This window comes from Penaeus japonicus, unplaced genomic scaffold (assembly GCF_977035675.1).
Source record: "Penaeus japonicus unplaced genomic scaffold, GWHDUDI00000001_assembly GWHDUDI00000022, whole genome shotgun sequence".
NCBI classification, from domain to species: Eukaryota; Metazoa; Arthropoda; class Malacostraca; order Decapoda; family Penaeidae; genus Penaeus; species Penaeus japonicus.
The window spans coordinates 19,271,013-19,278,512 of record NW_028234424.1 but is presented as its reverse complement, the minus strand read 5'-3'; positions in this window follow the sequence as shown (position 1 = coordinate 19,278,512).

Here is a 7,500-nt window from a genome sequence, read left to right as displayed (position 1 = left end):
AGAGCTCTGCTACTGTTCATGGGGAAGGACTGCGCTGAGAAGGGCGGCATCTAAGACAGTGATGCCAGCAGCGTCGACAGAATCTTCCTGCTGAAGCTGCGGGCCATCACTAAACTCAAGCTCACTTGGAGGGTAATAAGCTTTCATCTGGTTGATGTGAGCCTTGTAGACTGGAGAATTGGTGCCAGGGACGCACAGCATAAATGTCACAGGGTTGATCTTGCAGGTAATTCGATAGGGCCCATCCCATTTTGCAGCCAGGCCACGTCCACGATTCCCTCTGGTCCGACGTAGGACGAGCATCCCCACTTCAGGCTTGAACTTTGCTGGACGTACTCTGGCATTGTAGTTCCGCGCCCAGTTCTCCCTGGCGTGCCGAGTTGCTTCCACTGCACACTGGCGGGCCACACGCAGTCGTTCAGCAACATCAGCCTCGGTGTCAAACACGGTGTCGTTGGTGATGCCGACCGGGAAGTGGTCATGGCGGCCAGTCAGGAGGTACAATGGCTGCTCTCCTGTGCTGCGATGGATAGCACTATTAATGGCAAGACGTACCTGCGGTAAGAAAGATGGCCAAGAATCAGGCTTATGTTCAACGAGAGAGTACAAAGCATCTTTTACCACACGATTCGTTCTCTCGATCATCCCATTTGACTGGGGATGATAGGCGATGGTGAACCCAAGTCGGATGGAAAGCATGGTACAGACACGCTGGAAGAGCATCCCGGTGAACTCGGCTCCATTATCAGTGATGAGGTGCCGTGGAGGGCCAAAAAGCGTAACATAATCTTCTATGAATGCGTTCGTTACCGTGTTAACATCTCGTGAAGCAAGAGGAATCAACTGTAAATATCTGCTGTGGTGATCAATGATGCTCAGGACATAACGATACCCCATGTCTGAGTCAGGCAGGTGGAGGAGATCGGCAGACACCTTTTCTAGCGGATACGTCACGTCACCAGGAGTTTGAAGGCGTGCTCGCCGCTGCAGTTCCCCACGACGTCGTTGACATACCTGGCAGGTCTGAACATAGGAACGTACTTCACGTAACATGTTGGGGAAATAGAACATATTACGAAGGTTTGTATATGTCCTGTAAATACCTGGATGAGTAGCAAGGGGAGGCCAGTGCGCAAGCTTCAGGGCAGCTTGTCGTAGAGCTTGGGGAATCACCAGCTGATGAATAAGCTTGCCAGGAAGGTGACGTATGTGGTAGAGGCAGCCATCCTTCAACTCAAACTCATCGATGGGTAGAGGAATTCGTCTTTTCGGCAATGCCTTTTCTTCCAGCAGTAAAATGACATCTTTCCACAGTTCATCTTTCATCTGCTCCTCCCTCACCTGTGCAGGATCAATGGTTGAAAGGTCTACAGCAGCAATGTTCATGATGGGGTCATGCGAGAGGGTGGAAACGTCACGTGACAGCAAGTCAGGCACACTGTTCTGAGTTCCCTTCTTGTAGAGGAGCTTAAAGTTATAATAACAGCTCATGAGCATATCGGCTCATCCGTGGGGACTTGGTCTTACGATGGAAAACGAAGGTGAGAGGGCGATGATCTGTGTATATGGTGAAAGGCCTGCCATATACATAAGGATCGAAAACTCTTACACCCTCAACTACGGCTAGGGCTTCTTGATCGATCGCCGGATATCTCCTCTCTGCATCTCTGAGTTTCCTTGAGTAGTAGGAGACTGCATAGGGCACACCATCAGGAGTCCGTTGCATCAGACATGCACCCAGGGCCTCTTTAGATGCATCTGTGTGAATTTCAAACTCACGAGAGAAATCTGGCTTCTGCAATACAGGGTCACTGGTTAGAATTCTCTTAAGATCATCGAAGGCATCCTGTTGCTCCTTTCCCCAGATGAATTTAGCATCCTTCTTGGTGAGGCGTGTCAGGGGTGAAGCAATCGTGGCGTAATGAGGAACGTGCCGCCTGAAGAATCCTGTGGCACCGAGAAATCGTCTTACTCCCTTCACTGTTCTTGGTGCAGGCATCTCACTGATGCTTCGCGTCTTCTCAGGATCCGGATGTATACCGTTCTCGTCGATACGGAAACCGAGAAACTTAATGCTGGTCTTGACAAAATCGCACTTCTGAACATTCAGCTTGAATCCTGCCTTCGAAAGGAGTTGGAGAGTTTCATCCAGATGACTAAGATGCTCCTCAAAGGTCTTGCTGTGAATGATCACGTCATCTAGATAGGCGAGAGTATGCCTCCCAAGGACGCTACTTAGCACGATGTTGATCGTCCTTTGGAAGGTCGTTGGAGCAGTGGCTAGCCCGAATGGAAGGCGAACGAATTGCAGGAGCCTCCGGCCATCTGAAAAGGCTGTCTTTGGTCGGTCTGCTTTCTCCACTTCGATGCTCCAGTAGGCGCTTCTCGAATCCAAACAGGTAAAAATGTTAGTATCTCCGAGCTCGTCCAACAGTTCATCAATGCGTGGGAGAGGGTAAGTGTCGGCCACTGTAACTGCGTTCAGTCCCCTGTAGTCTACACAAAATCTAAGGGAACCGTCCTTCTTGCGCACAAGTACTACAGGGCTGAGCCAAGGACTACTTGAAGGTTCGACAACTCCTGCTGCCAACATCTTATCACATTCCTGACGTATAACTGACTTGGTAGATTCAGGAAGTCTCCACTGCCGGTTGACAACGGGCCTCTCCTCCTGAGTTACGATTTTATGAGTGATTCCTGGTACTGCTCCAATGTCTTGCTTCGTGCCGGTAAATAAATGCTTGTAACGAAGCAGTAACTCCTCGGTTTGTGATCTTTGACCTTCCTCTAGATGGTCGAGAGGAAACTCAAAGGCGGGGGCAGATTGCTGACTGATGTCCTCGTTGATAGGGAGGTTATCCATGACTGCTACTGCAGCTGATGGGCTCAGATCCACTTCGGGGAAGATCGTGAAATCGTCGCTGGTGTAACCAAAGTCGTAGCAACCATGATCAAGGTCAAATGCATCTTCCTCGAATGTTTCTGGAGGCGAATAAGTTATTGCATCTGGAACAGAAGTGTGGTTCAGGTGCAAGGGGGTGGCGTCGTCCGGGGCGATGACCTCTCCCGATTTTGCTGTGGAAAAAACTTCTGCAATTTCGGTGATCGTAGCAATGCATGCTCCCCTCCTTACTCGATGTGGTTTTTGGTCACTGTTCACAGCCCAGACACTCAAGGTGTGGTCAGAGACATGTGCAACCGTGGCTGGCATTAAGAGAGGTCCTTGGGTACGTCCTGTAATCATGCCCGTTTTCAGGTTGCAATCCTTGGGTACTCGTGCAGCCACAAAACATGCAGACCTCGCGGGAACAATGACGGAATCCTTGCTATGCACAGCGTAATCCCCACTGCAGGTTGCTGTTCTGCCAGGTGAAGTGTGGAGGACACTAATGCTAAGGCTTGGCTCGTCAGTGAAGATGATGGGCGTCCTGTGGTCATTGAGCTGTAGGTATGATTTCTTGGTTTCCTTAAAGATGACAATCTTAAAGTCAAACCTTCGTAAAAAATCCATGCCTAATAAGAGATCACCTGGGAAATTAATGTTAGTCACACAGGACACGCGATGCCAGCACGAGATTTCAGACGACACTTTAAGGTTCAAGGTAACTTCTCCTTCAACTTCAATAGTGGTTCCACTCACTCCTCTCACGTATCTGCCAGAGATATTGGCACGTCGAGCTTTTAGCAGAGCTAAAGCTGAGGGTTTGATCAAGGAGACTTCAGACCCAGTGTCTAAGAAGCAAGTGAATGATCGACCCTGGATCTGCAGGTCTACAAGAGGACGCCCTGATGTTAGTGCTGATTCAATGGAGTAGATCGTCGGTCCCGACTCCGATGCTCCTGAGTCCGTCTGGAACGTCTGATTGCGGCATAGATCCTGGGGTTGTCCCATTGTAGTGGTTGCCAGCAGAGGGAGGGACGTATCTTTGGCCCTTCTGGCGGCCTGGAAAGGGGCACTGTGATGCGTAATGCCCCAACTGTCGGCAACTATAGCATCTACGGTCAGCAAGGAAGTTGGCACCCTGTGCGGGGGCAGCGTTCCGTGATGCCCGGCACTCGCTGGTGTCATGGCTGGGCAGTTGGTGGAAGTGACACCACTTCTCTCTTCGCTGACGAGGCGGAGTCCGCGGTGGTCCAGCAATAGCTTCCACGGGAGCTGCTTGAGGTTGGCGAGGGTAGAGACGGCTGTAAGGACGTGATTGCTCGCCATCCTTTTTGTATGCATTGCGGCAATTCCAGGCTTTCTGGGCAGCCTCGACTAGGTGGCTGACAGATGCACTTTCACATGTGGAGAGCAGCTCACCCAGCCACTGAGGCACTCCTGTCAAAAAGTGTCGCTTGACGAGCTCGTCTGGATCACCGACTGCCTCTGGGTGATCTCTCCACCCCTGGGATACCACTCCATCCAATTACATGTAGAACTCCCAGGGTGCTTGGTCTGGCGTCATCTTGTAGTCAGACAGCAGTCTGTAGAAGTCGCCACTGGAACAGGTTCCTCGGAACTTGGCCCGTAGTCGCCCCTTGAAAGAATTCCAGTCGGTGATGTGGTCGAAGTGGCGACTGTTGACGATTGCCTCCGCGTTCCCACGCACGTGAGATCGAGCAACAGATATCCTTGCCTCGTCCGTCTTGGGGCGCACGATGTTCTCGATCGCACGAATCCAGGTCTCAATCTCTTGGTTCTTGCGTAGTGGTTGGTTGGCAGACACTTCAGCACGAAATAGCGGGATACTGTCAAGCGGGACCGTGTACGAAATGATCGTCGGGGTGTCAGACGCCGGTGCCTGTGTGCCGGCAAAAGGGCCAGGTCTGTGGATACCTATCTGCGCCCTCAGTTCCCGATTTTCGGCCCGAAGCTCCCTCATCTCCGTCCGCAAAGCACGAAGAGCTTCGGTCAATTCCTCGTACATTGTTAAAGAATGCCTCACGTCCTGAACCGCACCTTGGACGTCTGGCGAATCACTACTAAGGGCTCCACCTGAGCTTGTTCGTTCGGGCGTGGGGTCCCGAGACGTACCCTTCTGGCTTTTCTTGGGAGGCATGTCACGCTAGTACGCACACCTAAAACTATCCAGAGTTAAATCAAAGGGCCCACACAGCGTAACCCTAGCTAAGGTCACTGCTTTCCGATGCAATGGATTAAAACATTAGGGCACAAAAGAAGACTCGTATAGCACTTAAACAAAAGCATAAAATTCACAAAAGAAATAAAACACTGAAATAAGTTCCAAACTGATCAGCGGAGATCCTTAAAACACAAACAAACTACAATTAAACGTAACACGCAATAAAATAGAAAATAGAATAAAAGGCTAAAGGCGCAAAAAGAAGCTCAATTAAAAGTCACTAGAAAAAGCTACTTATTCCAGCGAAACAAAACGCACAAACAAATGAACCCAAAGCGAGTGTAAGTTAATAATTCCTCACGCAGGCACTGCACTTCAAAGTCCGAGATCACCATTTATTTTCAAAGGTTTTCACTAAGAACATCACGTTCACTGTTCACTAGTTCAATTTACGAGTCACAAAATCCATTAGACACTCTGGACAAGGAATGTGATAAATGCTGCAGTAAATAAATACAGTGTAAACAGATAACTGAAATTATGCAAGTATAATATTAAAATATAAAATAGCACAATAAAAGGGAGGCGTATGGGGTTCCTCGAATCATAAAACTAATACCGAACTTCTTTTAAAGTCCGTAAAAATTAGACTTATGAAATAGCATAAATGAACCAAGAAAAAGAAATATATCTATGCTAAAATTCGATCCACAAGCTGCCGCCAATAATTCTTATGTAAGGGCGAGTCTGCTCTCTAGTAGGCATATTATGTGCCCTTTTAAAATTACAGTAGATGGGTTGGTAGCGTGGGAAGATTTTACGGAAAAAACATGTTACATATGAAGAGGCTTTGCTTAATTAGGATCGTATAATTCACACAGGAAAATATAAGTTAGAACACTTTATTGATAGAGCACCACACAGGTTTGTACGTAACTTATCTTAAAAAAATAAAGGTTGGTCGAAGGAAATAACGCCAAAAAGGTAGCCGATCCGATCTGTCTGCTGCTCCGCCTCCTGACTCCGTCTCTCCGTCCGCTGTTCTGTCCGTCTTGGCGCCAATGCTTTCTCTGCGACCTCCCTCGCCTGACCCGACCCGAGGTTGTCCAAAACATTCCGGGTAAACGACCTCGGATGGTAGTTCGGAGCGGTCGAATGGATGGGAGGAGGATCGTCAGGTTGTTCGGGAACATTCAAGATGTCAAATCTCGTAATTCGATGTTTTCGTATCACTACATATATATATATATGGGCTTTTTCATCATTCCCACTGTAAGATCCAACTTTATTTTTTCTCTCTATCTATCAAAATCCTTTGTGACTGTCCTTAGGATTCCAATAAATACCATCTACCTTTTTCATTTTCATGTCGCTGTAATTACGACTATTAAATGGACATGCAGTCTATCAATTGGCATTTCTTATTTCCCTTTTTTCAATAACAGTGATGTCAGGTCTATCAAGTACTCTCTCTGGCTTGGTACATGTACCGTATCTCCGCCTTTTCAAAGCCCCACTTTTCACACAGTTTCCTACTCTCATTTTATTTGTGGTCAATGCTTGGTCGTGTGTTGTAATAATTGTGTATCTTTTTCAGTCTTTCTTTAACGAGTCCCATGATTTACTACCCATTATTCCCCCTTTCTTACTTTTATTGGGGGAAGGGAAGAGGGAGAGAGAGAGAGAGAGAGAGAGAGAGAGAGAGAGAGAGAGAGAGAGAGAGAGAGAGAGAGAGAGAGAGAGAGAGAGAGAGAGAGAGGATAAAAATGAAATAGTCCCTAAATAGACAAGTGTATTTCTCAAATTCACTGGATTGGGAAAGAGTTTCCACAAAAAAACGGCATAATATAGATCGTAAGACAAACAGATGAATAGATAGATAAATAGATAAGTAAATAGAATACAAAAAGCTCTTTCTATAGTCTCCAGATAAGCATACTGTTGTTTATTTTCATGTTTAATGAGATTTCATAAACATCTTGAGAGCTTCGATTTTCAACTGGACAGATGCTATGAATTATTACTAAGAAATTTATATCATGTTTTAGTTTAGTTCAGCGAAATCTGCGATATTTCACTGCCCAAATAATATGATTATCATTAATATTTATTGATATGGTTGTCAATAATATCAATCAATTTGATAATCATTGGCTCAAATAATTATCACGACTGAACCCTTATCGTGGTGATCAAATTGCCTGTTATAGAATTTGATTTTGTACAGAACCAAGGGAGAAGCTGTGCATTTGACGCATCCATGTAGTTTATGATTTTTTAATTACTAACTGAAAACTGAATTTTCATGCGTGTTCTTGTGCATATGTGATTGTGTGTGTGTCTGTGTGTTTGTGATTGTGTGAATCAATGTGTTTTTTTCTAATTACATATGCAAAACATGTCTAAATTTGGGATTAAACCTTATTCTCTCATT